Source organism: Micrasema longulum, unplaced genomic scaffold, assembly GCF_059751315.1.
Source record: "Micrasema longulum isolate JH-2025_06_02 unplaced genomic scaffold, ASM5975131v1 h1tg000438l, whole genome shotgun sequence".
NCBI classification, from domain to species: Eukaryota; Metazoa; Arthropoda; class Insecta; order Trichoptera; family Brachycentridae; genus Micrasema; species Micrasema longulum.
In genome coordinates, this window is record NW_028277638.1 from 1121254 (window position 1) to 1136480 (window position 15227).

A 15227-nucleotide genomic window follows, 5' to 3' on the forward strand; every position below is an offset into this window, starting at 1 on the left:
AAGTCGTTTTATGATCTTAGTATATACTCTTAAGATCTTAACTCATTTTAAGGCTTTTTTGAGTTAAGTCGTTTTCGTTCTAAAGGTGCGGTAAAGGACGGGGCATATTAATTACTGAATGTCGTCGAAGAAACTATTTTACCATATTGAAAAAAAAACATTAGCATTGCGAAATTACAATGAGTTTGCAATAGCGTTAGCTAAATGTACTTGCTAATTTTAATGAATGTGAATTGAAAACCTTGGATTTCGCTCCCTAGAGAGTTATTGTATAATATTGTAATAAACCAACTGGTCCAAGAAGAAGTTTACTACTACTACCATCACGCCATTTCCCCGTAGGGGTAGGCAGAGAGAATGGACCGCCACACACGTCTATCCTGGCATACATTCCTAGCTTCTTCCACATTCATACATCTTGTCATACATGCCCTTCGGTTCTGTCTGCTTTTGAACATGAAGTTTAAAAATTCGAAAATTGTTTCTGTTGATTAGATGAATCTCTTCACATCAATAAAGGTTTCAGCTCTTTAAAAACATCCTTTTAGATTTAAATACTCAAAGATAAATTGCCTTCTTACTAAGCAAGATAAGTATTAATTTTAATTGTAGAAATTAATGAGAGAAAAAATTAGTAGAAATTAGTAGAAAAAATTAGTAGAAATTAACCTTAGAGTGATAACACGCCTTTGGCTAATAGAGTCGCCCATACGGAGGAAAACCATTATATGATTATTAACCACGAATTTAGCTACAGTTTACATCAATACACCAGGTCGAGAATTGCCAGCGCAAACTGGAACAGTATGTTACACGTTTGTTGTTAAACTAAAAACCAAACCAAAAAATTTCAACGCTTTTTGTTGTGTGCAATAGGGCTTATCTAGAGAATTATTACTCTGAGTGAAAAACAGTAGTTTGTTGCGAATTATGTGGGTAAGCATTGGTCAAGTATTGTTACAACTTCTACATCCTTTTAACCCACAACCTATGTTCACAACCTATGTTCACTTCCCACCTCACTATCCTTTGTTCACCCGCCACATTAAGACTTTGTGTCGTACATTGCGCGTTTATTTCGTTGAACGTGTGCCGCACCATAAACTTTGTTTCCACCAACCACCAGTCATGAGCTCCAGATCGGGGGCCTGTCCTCGTGTTAGTGCCGCTCGCAAGTGACCAGTCGGACACTGCATACCGCATATCGAGGATACTCACTTATTTTCATTAAAATTAAATACAGTCTACTCCGCTAAATAATTTCGTAGAAGCCCCAGAGCTTCGCCCCCCGCTATTTCTCGCCCCGCATCCGCGTGGGAATTCGTTTTCCCACCAGTAGTTATATGTGAAAGTTTTAGCAGTCGTGTGAAAGGAAGCAGTATGCAAAACAGCAATAATGCAGATACGAAATATTAGCCTTAGCATTTCACTTGCTAGGGAAATAAATTTCGCATGCTAATAAAATAAATTTAAAAAGCAGTCATTTCCAGCACATTACTAATGTACTAAAAGTCTGACATTTTTATAATATAACGATGTTAGACTTTGTATTATGAAAATAAATTATCCCTTTTTTATTACTATTCGCAATAGAAGCAGTTTTACCAAAATCGTTTTTCTGTCGAAAAAACTATCACATAGTTTTTTCATCGGTCGTTTTATTACAATCTAAATTCGGTTGGAAAAACAGTTTATATATTTTAAATTTTATTCGGACTCATTTCAATAAAGTTGCAGAATAAGTCGATCAAACAATATTATTGTCATAATAAAAATAGTAGCATCATCATCGTAATTCCATTATCAGTATCTGATGGTGCATATGGCAATGCGCTAATACAATCACAGTGGATCTCCATCACGTCGTAAGTTCGTGGTTTTCGAAATATCGCAGAGAAGAACACCGATCCCTGCACCGTTCTCATTCATTATATAATTGGATTTTATCTCATGCAAATCAATACCACCTGGGGTGCAATAATAAATCTTCTCTCTCTTCAATCCGTGCCTCATATCTAAGGATGGTGATTACGCCTGACTCCAGGCATGGCTCGTCTGTGGACAGTCTCCCTCCATCTGGAACGGTCTTGTGCTCTTCTATAGGCATTCGTCAGTGATGATTCTGATAATTCAGTGACTTTGCCGCTCCATCTTGTCGGTTGACGTCCACGCGACCTTGTCCCCTCGACACTTCCCAGGAGAATAGTTTTCTCCAAAATATCAGAGTTTTCCCTGGGAATATGCCCAAAGAACTGCAGGATTATTTTCTCGCACATGGATGTTAGTCTTTCTCCTATGTCCAGTTCCTGGAGTATAGATGCATTCGTACGTATGGCCGTCCACGGAATCCGCAGCATTCGCCGCTAACACCACATTTCGAAAGCTTCGATTTTTTTCTTTTCAGATTCCCTCAGTGTCCAACACTCCACACCTTACATATACACTGAGAAAACCAAGGCCTTCACTAGTCTCTTTTTGGTGTTAATGGTTATACTATATTCTCTAGAGAGTGGTTAATTTGGGGATATTTATTTTTTCCATGCGACTAATTTTTGCTTCATACATATATGGCCACGCTGATGATAAAACGTCAAATAATATGAACATGTGAAATAATATGAACACGTGAAATCAAACATGATGATTTTGAAAAAAAAACAGGTATCATTTTATGTGACTATTGATTAATAAAAAAAGTATATCTCTACGTTTTTATATATTTTTAATGTCCATATTAAAAAATATCTTGTCTTTTGCTTAATGTAACACGACGTTACTGCGCCGTTTGCAGATATATATTTTAGCATAGTATTTGATATTCTACTTATGCTATGTATAATATTATTGTTGTACTATATATGTTCCTAATGACTACCTTAGACATGGGCAGCTTAAGCTGTTTTATTCTCCTCCTGCTTGCAGAACCAACCTGCCGATGGTAATGCCAGTAGGAAGAGCAATGTCTTTACTCAACCGTATCTCTTCTTATATCGACATCTTTCATATAGTGAAAAAAAATTCAGAGAGCATAGCATCTCCTTTCTTTAATTGCTGGGTATATTTTTTTTTACCATCTTTGTATATTTAAATTTGAGTATAATTTTTTTCGTGTTATGTATACCTTGAAATATTTTTGTAGTGTACATAAACGTATAAAATAAAGAAATTGAAATATAATATTATCACCGAAGTATATTATTCCCATGGAATTGGGATTGGTGCGTATAAATGTAAATAAATCAGCTATTTGTGAATGAATAAATAAATATTTGATGTTCAGTATACTAACCCTCTAAATACCCACTAACTTCTTGATATGCAATATTTTTTCTCAGTAAAATTGATATTTTATACATATTTTTTAAAATCCTAAAAGGGGGAAAAATATTTCATTATTTACTGGCCATAGTTTATTTTTTGTGACAAATACAGTATACCTGATTCATTAGTTACCTTATTTATATTAAACTTTACGATTAGTTACTTTTATACGTTTTTTTTACAGAATTTTTAAATTAAATAAAAAACGCATGTGTTTATAAAACTTCCATGAAAATTAAATTTTGATTAAGAAAGATGTAAGAAATACTTTGCATAAAAATAACCTTACCGGAGAGGACATGTAAATTTAAGTAACATCACATTATTTATACAGGTGCCAATGCGGTTTATAATTAGTCTTACTAATAAATTATTCCATAGGTACTATTATGATTATTCATAAGGTAGGTATTTATTTATTCACAGTTCTGCGTTACATAACGGCGACCGTAATCAAGGCAGTAATCATTTTTGTATTTCTAATATTTTTATATAATTTATTTATATATTTAATGTTATTTTTGTCTCAACTTTTGTTTTGTTACTCCTGGAAATGATGCATTGTGAACGTATATTGTGACGTTATATTGTGGTCTATATTATGTGGTTTATAAATAAAAAGTTAATTTTCTAATTTATTCCGCAATTTTAATTGAAGTAAGATCAATCCATAAATAACAGAAGAGAGTTAATGAATTACTAGAAAAGAAAAAGCAAATGTCATAGGTGAAAGATTTGAAAAAAGTTAATGGAAATCTAGGCATTTTTTAATTTTCTTTTATTCAGAAAACATACAGTAAAATTTCATTGTTTTAGAGTATACAAAATTACATTTTATTATAATGGACCAGTAAAGTTTCCACATTGTATTACATGCGAAAAGGTTATCAATGAATTATTTTTATTATTTCAAGCACAAAAATAATATTATGAAGGAAAAAACGAAACTGTAAGTTGTTAAAATAGTTGATTAAAATTAAAATCATTAAAAACATGCTCAAAGTTATTACAAGAAAACAACAATATTTAATGTACCTTACCCAAAAACAACGGGTAAAATAGTTATTTTAAAAGTATCCATTCAATATTTACACGAGTGAAAGTAATATTTAAAATTAAAAAACTTACTTAATGTAATTAAAAAATAACAATTGATTTAAATAAGAAAAAAAATCATGCTTAAATGCAATCTACATAATTTATGGTTTTAGTGATCACTTTGCACACTATGTAACATTCACCATTCTTCCTGTTCTAGAAATGCGACAGCATATTTTAGAATACAATTGTTTTTATTTTTGCGAAGAAGAATCGTGATGATGGAATTCATCGGCTTCAAATTGCTTTCGGTACTAATAACATTATAACTACCCCGTTTAAATTGCAATATTTCATTGTTCCTATGCTGGCACCCGAAGCTTAGGATCGATTATCTTTCTTTCATGTAATTGATAATTAAAATACACCGCATTTGGTTTACCAATGCAGTGCCCCATGCACCACTGGTTGCGAGTAGGGGGATGATAATGATGATGGTATAACACAATTACAGTTTTAGAGAAATCGTGTTTACTTATGATTATACTTTTAGCTATTTTAGTTATCCATTATAAGAAGCCCGATCGAGCTAAAATGAAAATATTATTACATATTCGTATTAGTTATATTATTTGTAAACGTATATTGATAATTTAATTATGCCTGACATAGTGTTTTTAGAGTAATTGCAATTAAACGTTTAGGCAAAGCTCTATTAAGTCAAATTGAATAACGCCATGCTTATTTCACAAAATTCAAATATTGTCAATCTCTTTGCTGTATATAATATACCATTTTACGTTTAAATCAAACTGTTTTTTTTAAAACAATGTTTTGAGTATGTTAAAATGCTTAGGAGACTGGCTGGATTTTCTCCCTAGGGAGTTGTTCATATCATCATACATTAATTTGTTGCAACAGAAAAGAAAAACATTTTTGAAAAGGGAATATTGGAGTCTAGGTATTTACGGGGCTTATGACCTATCATTGGCTGGTTGAAGTGGCCACTGTATACACTGTGTAACATTCACCATTCTGCCTATGTTTGAACATCCGCATTTCCTCAACTCTTCTATCTGTTGACTTAGTGAAGTAAAATAGTTTTTTTTTGCGTTTGTATGGTATATGCTCTTCTACGTGGGCACAATTCAATTGTAAACCATTATCAAAAATGTCGGACTGGTGGCGTAGTGGTTAGCATGTTTGCCTACCATGCAAGAGGTCTCGGATTCGATTCCAAACATGGTTGACATTAACTATTGATTTAAAAATGTTTTTTTTTGACACTAGAATATTTCATAGTTCTCGGACTGGCACCTGAAGCGTAAGACTCATCATCTTACCTATCAAGATACTCTGCGATTGGCGAACCAATGCATTGCCACATGCATCATTAGATGCGGAAAGAGAATGACGATGATCAAAAATGTTTCATCAATGATTTAATTTAAATCACGTCTTATTTTCTATCTTTTCCTTAAACTCTTTTACTCTCATTTTATTTCCCTTTTCTCATTAAAGACTAGTCTCGATATGAATATTTTTACACATATTGCTTGTTCTATTTATTTTTTTCATATACGCAATGTAACCAAAAATTAAACATCTTTCATTCTATCGGTTGGTACAAGAAGTTAAATAAAATTAATAAGATTCATATTACAACAGAGATGAAGAACATTTTAGAGAAGGTAATAAAGAAGACTAGGCATCTAAAGGGCTTATGATCTCCCACTGGCTGGTTTAAGTGGCCACTTTACACACTGTAACATTCACCATTCTGCCCATATTTGAACATCCATATTCGTACAATTCTTTCATCTGTTGATGTTCGCGAAGTCGAAGAGCTGAAACTTTTATTTATGCAGGTGAGATTCATCTTTTTGAATTATTTCACCTTCATACTAGGCAACGCCTGAATTTTTTTTTTTTTCCAATTTCTATACTTCATGGACTAGGTGGATTTATCAACAATGTTTTGAGTTTGTCCGAATTTTTTTAGACAAGTACTGGATTGAACTCCCTAGGGAGCTGTTAATATTGACATATTACAACAGAGATAAAGAACATTTAAGAGAAGGCAATAAAGAAGTCTGGGCATCTACAGGGCTTATGACCTGTCATTGGCTTTTTTAATTAATTTTTTTTATATGGGAGTTGCTTTATTATTTACCTTGCTTATAATATACGAGGTTTATTTATAAAAAGGTGGATTTTTCTGCAATTAATTTTTTTTAAATTTATCTAAACTGTTAGGATCAGGAGGGATATACTTTTGTGGACCAATCAGGAACTTCTCAGCATTTGGTCATGTGGAGAGGAAACCACCTGTCATTGGCTGGTTTAAGTGACCACTTTACACACTGTGTAACATTCACTATTCTGCCCATATTTAAACATCTATATTCCTTAAGCGTTGAGGTTCGCGAAGTTAAAGAGCTGAAACCTTTATTTATGCGGGTGAAATTCATCTAATTGAATTATTTCACCTACATACTAGGCAACGCCTGATTTTTTTTTCTATTTCTATACTTTTTTGTGGACCAGGCGGAGTTATCAACACCGTGAGTGTAAAATAAATAAATAAAAATTCGAGGTATGGTATTGCACTTATCTCTTTGTCTGGGATAAACTTATTAATATTATTGCAATAAATGGCCAGACAAAATGACTTGAAATTAAATTGCTGGTGGACAAATCCCAGACATCTCAACCGGTTATAGTCACTGACTAACCTTGCTCGACTTGTATTAAAATGATGTATTTTTAGAACACAACTCTTTATTTATAAACAATAGACCGTCAGTCGACAAAATAGCATCATTATCGAGTCTTTTTTTACCATAAAAAACATTGTTCAGAAACTTGAAAAAACTATAATGTATGAAGTCTATGTAAAATCTAAAATATGTACATGCAACTTTGGGCATATAATTACAGGTCATAAGACCTGTAAATGCCTAGACTTCCATATTCCCTTCTGGAAAATGTTTCCCCTCTCTATTGCAGCAAATTTAAATTTATATGAATCAGTAAGGGTTTAAAATTTTATTTCAATTTTTTTTTTATTGATAAAATGATGAATAATTCTTTATTTAAAAATAGTTTTGTTTATGACAAAATTATCTGTTTACCATTGATTTCTGGTTGATAAATGCATAATGATGACTAAACTAACTAGACTAGACGAGACATAAAATGACTAGACAATATTAAATTTCTAATGTAACCCTAACGGGTTTTTAAAAATTGTAAATAAATAAAAAAAAAAAAAATTTTAAAACTATTCGCATCTGCCGGTGCATAGGAAACTGTATTTGTACATCTAATGCCGTGTATCTCTATCGTCTATTACATACTTCTTAATAGACCGGAACCTGGGCTTGGAGAAAATTAAACAAAAGATTTGAGAGAGCTTGCCCTCCACTCAGTACTCCGTAGCATAGGTCTTTAAAGACCTTGGCTTTGAGAATCTTTAGAATTCAGCATTTTTTTTATTCATCGTACTTTTTCTTTCTATGCTGTATTTCTAAAAACTAATTTCTTTTATTTCTTTATAGATGCTGTATTTCTTGAATTGTGTGCTGTAAAAAAAAATCGATTTGTACAAATCTTGATCAACTTACACGAGTTTATTTTTGGTTAGTTGGAAATTAACGTTGCTTATACAGTAGCTATAAGCTTGCCAATAAATAAAAAATTAAATAAATAATAATGGACTTACTTAGGTACTATTTGGCCATTTGCAATAAAATTATCGAATTAAGTCCAAACGCAACCTATGCACCTAACCCTTTCACCCGGGTGTTCATTTATATACATGAAATTTAAGATTTATTTACTCACGTACATACCGAAATTAAAAATCGATATGTTTATTTTTTAATTATTTGGATCCATAAATATGTCTCTACGTTTCTGTTTATGCTGGTAGTAATATACAGACAATTTTCTTTTATATTTTGACCAGGCTTCTGGCTGGTTTGTTTGTTTTGGAACTAATTCTTGTCGTCAATTTAAATGAAAAACGGCAAGTTTTAAGTATATTTATGTTATATTAAATTAATTTGATCGAATTAACATATATTTTAATATAATAACGCAATATGTATCGTGAATTTTGCAGATTTCTTATCAGATTGAGAGACAGTGTTCGTTAAAAATGAACGAATAATAATTTACAGAGCATAAAAGATATCAAAAATATTTGAAATTTTCAAGTAATTCCTTTAGTACAACTACAAACAAATATTTTTTTTATTTTCACAGTAAATGATTCTGGTCTGAAAGGGTAAACTGCTTTTAATATTATCCTTATCAACATTGTATTGATTATATTATTAGAGATTACCACATTAATAACTTTATTTAACGAATGTAAACAAACGGTTGGTAAAATAATATTTTATAATGTTTTTTTTAATTTAGTTTAATCAATTAGTAATGTTCTATCACTAATTAATTAATTGCAAGTGGGTGTCAATTACGATAAGATAAACAACTAGCTCCTATGATTCAAACGTTTTTTTCTACAACGTTATTTATTAAAATCTTGTACAACAATACTGCATTAGGTATTTTTAAATTTTCCGTAAGGTGTTTTTACGTTTTTTTTTAATAAGAAAAAAAATTCAATAGGAAAGCTATTATTCTTTTTTCCGCGTGTCGACGTCGCATAAATTACTCAAATTTTGAATTAGCTGAAAACGAAACGTTTTGCGCCTTTTGGGACGAACAGCACGTATTACGTTACCGCGTCATACTTAAACGCAGTATTACAATATTTAAGTTTGTCTAAATGTTTGCAGACAAAAGACTGCAATTCACCCCCTCGGGAGTCATAAACATCACTAAAATAAACAAATGGAAGAATTGAAAAAATATGGATGCTTAAACATAAGCAAAATGGTGAATGTTACATAGTGTGTAATGTAGCCTCTTTAACCAGCCATTGACGGGTCTTAAGCCCTATAAATGCCTAGACTTTCATATTCCCTTTTAGGTATTCTCCATCCCTGTTGTAATTTGTTAATTGAACGCAATAGTTGATAGAAGCGCATTCGGCGGACATGAAATGTGACGTCCAAGTGACGTGACGCTAACTGCGAGCCGTTTTGTGTCCTCGTTTTCCAATCCGAAAATTGTGAATGAAGTTTTTTTTATACTTAGATATAAATGAAAGCAAGATGACCAGTCATAAAACTTAAAACTCGCGAGGAAGGCGTTTTTCCGCATTAATTGTTATCATTAATAGGTATTCAATACTTAGAAAATAAATAAACATAGGCGATAAAAATAAACCTCTTACTTAAAATATGTACATTCATTGGTTGCACCTTTAAAATAATTATCCGATAAAAAATATGTGTCGGTTTTTTTTGTCAATGATTTAAAAAAAAAATATATTAAATTGCCATACTTCGCTCCCATACATCAGGGACGGGACCAGGACTCCGTTGTGAACTGCCAATTTTACCTCTTGTGACAAGCATTTATTTGCCAGGTCGATTTAAGTGCACCGTTCACTCTGTTCCCGGCACTCACCCTCCTTTCAATATCTTTCTTAGTCATTCCATCCCTAGTGAACATACTTCCCAGATACACAAATTCCTCTACTTGTTCTAGTATAACTCTATTCACAGTGATTTCACATTTAGTCATACTTTCATTTCTTTCCAAAACCATCACATTCGATTTATCGACATTCATCAGCAAATCGCTTCTCTTGCATACATCGTAGACCTTTGTTACCAAGAATTGCAGTTCCTCTTTGTTGTTAGCAAGGAGTACAGCATCGTCAGCATATAAAAGACAATTGACATTTAAATCACCCATTTTTGCTCCCATTCTTAAGCCTTTCAGTTCTTTCATGCGGTTATCGATATACACGTTGAACAGCCATGGTGACATAACACATCCCTGCTTCACTCCTTTATGAATGTCAAACTACGATCTGTTTGATCCGTTTACCCTAACACATGCTGTGCTGTCTTTATACAGAGAAGCAATAGCACGTGTTAGATTTCCGCTTACTCCGTACTCCGATAACACCTTCCATAATTTTTCTCTGTCAACTCTATCAAACGCTTTTTGCAGATCGACAAATGCGCAGAAAAGCTTTTGGTTTTTAGCAAGAAATTTCTCTGTCATGTTTCGTAAAGCAAATATTTGATCCATACATCCTCTTCCATTCATAAAACTGCTCTGAATATCCCACACTCTATCCTTTGTAACTTTTCTTATTCTCTCAATCAGTATTCTTCCATATATTTTGCCAACAGCGCTCAAAAGGCTGATTGCTTTTTAATTTCCGCATTCTACTCTTGAACCTTTTCCTTCGTATAGAGGCATAACAACAGCCCTTCTCCAGTTTGGAGGAGTGTATTCTTCCTCTAAACATCGGTTGAAAAGTTTGTGCCGCCATACAAAAATTATTTCACCACCCGCCTTTATAAACTCTGTAGCAACATTATCAAAACCCTGCGCTTTTCCATTCTTCATATATTTGGCAGCAATTCTTATTTCTTCCATTCTTATCTCTGTCGTACCATTATATGCATTTAAACTTACCTGAGGAGGTGCTGCAGTGCTTATATTTCCTGTATGTGTTTCATACACCTCCTCAAAGTATTCCTTCCATCTTGTTTTTATTCCACTATCATTTGTCACCATTTTCCCATCATTTCCTTTTATAGCTGTCATACATCCACTTTCATTACTGTTTCGGGAATTTTTCACCGCTTTCCAGAATATCTTTATATTTTCTTGGAAGTTCTCGGTCATTTTGATTCCCTCTTTTTCTTTCAACAATTTCTTTCGTTCACACACACCTTGTTTCACTCTCTTCTTACATTCATTATATATGCTTTTTAATTCTGCATACCTACTACCAATCGCTTTATTCACTGTCAGCAGATTTAACCATGCTTCCTTCTTTTCTTGCGCTATTTTTTTTATTCCATCGTCCCACCAAGCATCACCTTTATTTCTTCCTTGTTTCGTTATACCGCATACTTCCATCGCAGATTCACACATACCATTTTTCAAACATTCCCACATTGCATCAATACAAAATACAAAAACAACATCTTTCCATTTTTTTGTAAATGCTTTCTCTTCGAATGCAACCCTGGTAGATCGACGAATAAAACATTTATGCTCCTTACTTCGTTTTTACATATTATATTGAAGATTTTAATATCTACGAACACGCACAGCGCAAAGATCTATGTTTCTCTGAAAACCGCACGTAAATCGGTTAAGCTGTTTAGGAGGAGTTCGTAGACATCACACGTACTGAGGAATAATATATATATAAAGATAATCTGAAATTATAGGATTTTGAGCGTGGTTTACCTAGAATTCTTTTGAAATATTTGAGATATTAATTTATTATGTAAAGGTTTTTTTTTATATTGAATTTAATTGAATATTTGAAGCAGTAGATTTTTTGTTATAATAACCCAAGATTATACAATTTTTAAAAATATAATTTACTCATTTAACTAAAAAATAATTATAAAAACAAAAATTGAAGCACTTACTTTGTGATTGTTTATGTTAAATACTATAACTACGTATTTGTTTTGTGAAAAATCACCAAAATAGTTTTTCATTTTCATCAACTAATTACGCACTTATACTATGTTACCATTACTACCTATGCGGCATTTAGTGCTTCGACTCAACACGAATTTTCTAGCCAGTCAGGGCAAGTTCACGGGCATTGGTGGTTCCTAGTTGTTTCACCATAAGCTGTGTATCTGTACTCCATAAATATATGTATTAAATGTACCTGCATAACCAAAATATGTCGCGGTTGAATAATACAAATTCAAGAAATAATAATGTTTACTCAGATATTATATTTCACATTTTATTGTATTCTATATATATATAAGCCTAATATGGGCACGAGAGATAAAAAACATACTAAAAGGTCATATTTCTATCATATCTATTACGGGCATAGGCAAGCCTTCGATTATTTTCTTGTCTTGATCTGAATCAATTAATAAAAATATTTTCCGTGTGCGTATCGTATTTCTCGTCAATTAATTGCTTTTAATTATATATTATAATATCTATCGTAAAACACGTTGGCCTTTCTTCTTGAGTTTTCATATACTATTTGGTCTCCAATTATGAAATTAATTCGGATAGAATTGAAGCTATCCAGAAAAATTGCTTCGAACTCTTGCGTTTCGAGATAATGTGAGTGACACCTTACAATTATTTTGTCCTAACGGTGGAAATTATAATGTATTTGTATAAAATAATACATTCATCCGTAAACGCATCAAACGTATTATAATATAAAATCATAAACTTTACAAATTATTATAATAACACGTCACAAACCATTTGTTTAACCAATCTTCAAATCGAATATCTGTTACCACTCACCCCTACCAAGAATTCAACGAAAATTCAATAATTTATATAAAGTTAATGAGAGCTTGGATATGTATCTTTGCGGAATCTAGACAGTAATTTAAAAATTAATCGTTAATGGTGTAGTCTAATTTGTGCTTGTGTTTGTCGCTATATTGCTAAATATTTTGTGTCTTCTGTATTGGGAAACACATGAAATAACATCACGGAAAAAAACTGTTTTTACAAAAACAAAAAAAATATTGGAATATTCGATTGTTTGTAGAGAAAAATCTATTTTTATCTTATACACATTTTTAAAAAAAAAAATTATAAATCATAATATAACACAAAGTATTTTACAAGTATAATATTGAATTACATTCCCAGGAGTTACAACAACTTAATTCGGGACATAATTAATATTAACATTAAAAAAACACATATTGATAAGAACAAATAAACAAAGCAAGTTTAGCACCTTTATAACTAAATATAGCACAACAATATATACGCCAAAAACCTTTTCTTACACAAGCAGAATAAATATATTTAAAAAAATGCTTTTAAGAATGAAGAAAGTTAACAAATTACTACAGGGATGGAGAATACCTTAAATAAGGGAATATGGAAGTCTGGGCATTTACAGGGCTTATGACCTGTCATTGGCTGGTTTAAGTGGCCACTTTACACCCTGTGCAACATTTTAATGACTCCCGAGGGGGTGAAATCCAGTCTTTTGTCTACGAACATTTGGACAAACTCAAATATTGTAATGAAGAAAGTGGTGAATCTACTAAGGGAGATAAGGTCGTTAACATCACATGCCACGCAGACGATGCAGCCATAGTGATGAGAACATATCCATCTCAGTTAGTGAACATCTTGATGCCTAAGAAATGTCGTATGGTACAATGAACAGAATTAGAAGATAACTCTGTTACATTCCCATTGTAATACGGGTCCTGGGTCTGGTATTCCAAAAGCTCTCGTGGCCGTATTATCTCGTGTATTTACATACAAAATACCCGAGAAAAACTGTTTTCTTGTGCCACGAGAGTGGTTCAGAATAGCACCTCTGGTATCTACCGAAACATTTTAAATACCGAGCCGTTAACCAAACCCATGTCTCAATCCCTCGGTTTGTCGTTTGTGTGATCGATACGTATCACTAGGACAGTATTATAGTATACCAACTAACTGTTGGTATTTTTACATTGCTGTTTGTTGCTTTTCACCGGACAAAACTGGATTGTTCCGAATGCGAGCGGTTTTATTAAATACTGCTTAAATATTCTACTATTATTATACCTTCGTGTATTTTCTATAATTCTAATCAATGATATTCTATAGACCAAGCTCTCGCGGTGTCGAGATCCTTTTTCAATACAATATTATTTAATCTAATGATTTCGCAACTAGGCATAATATACACGTGTAATTATTTCAACGATATTACAATTAAAAGTTTCTCAATAAAAACCGCAGCGAGTCTTGTCGACAAAACAGAAGCCATTAGAAATTAAGTGGTGTCAAATTACTCCACAGTAAACATTCAATTATTTATAGGGAGCGATCGATTTATATAACACTGTTAAATACTGCTCCGCATTCTTGAATTTGGCTCTCAAAGACAATTTTTTGTATCATTCGATTAAATTAATTTTAAATACGTGAACTATAATGTACACGTAAATAATTTATGTGTATTGTAATCGTGGGATGCCATTTAATTTAATTATGTTAAAATACCGACATTTATGCTACTTACAATGTGCAAATCAATTGCGAATTTGAACATGTTAGATTGATTAAAGTTTTGTCGTCCGAATTCTGAACTTATAAAAAATACTATACTTCAGTAAAAAATTGTTATTCAGTCAAAATAATGAAAAATTAATTTAAAACATTCAGTGCTTTGCTGCTAATAAAAATTTTGCCGATTATTTAAAAGACTAGTTTTTTCTCGGCCACTACAAAAACTGTTTTTCCACATCTTAAATACTTTCAATAGAATGGTTTTAAGACTTCCTATTCATATATGTAAAAAACATCACCTACTGCCTCTGCAAAAACGTCGTGAAATAGCGGATATAATTTATTTACTTAAAATTGCCTCTGGTTCAATTGACTGTCCTGAACTACTTTGCAAACTTTCTATCAATGTTCCTTCCAAAGTTTTAAGAAATAACCCTCTTCTTCACATACCTCTTGTTTCATCTAATTATAGGCAAAATTCATATTTATGGCGAACTTTTAATAATTTTAATGTACTAAATAAATCATTTAACATAGATTTATTTGAAAATAATCTTAATAACGTGCGGCGTTTGCTTTCAACATAACTCGTAGTATTTTTTTTCTTTTCTTTTAAATTTACATTTAATTACTATTCATTTTATGTTCGAGAATCTTTTTTAACTTACTGTGATGCTACTTGTGAAAACCTGTAATTGGCTTATTTGTTATTTGTTTTGTTATATAAATATGATATA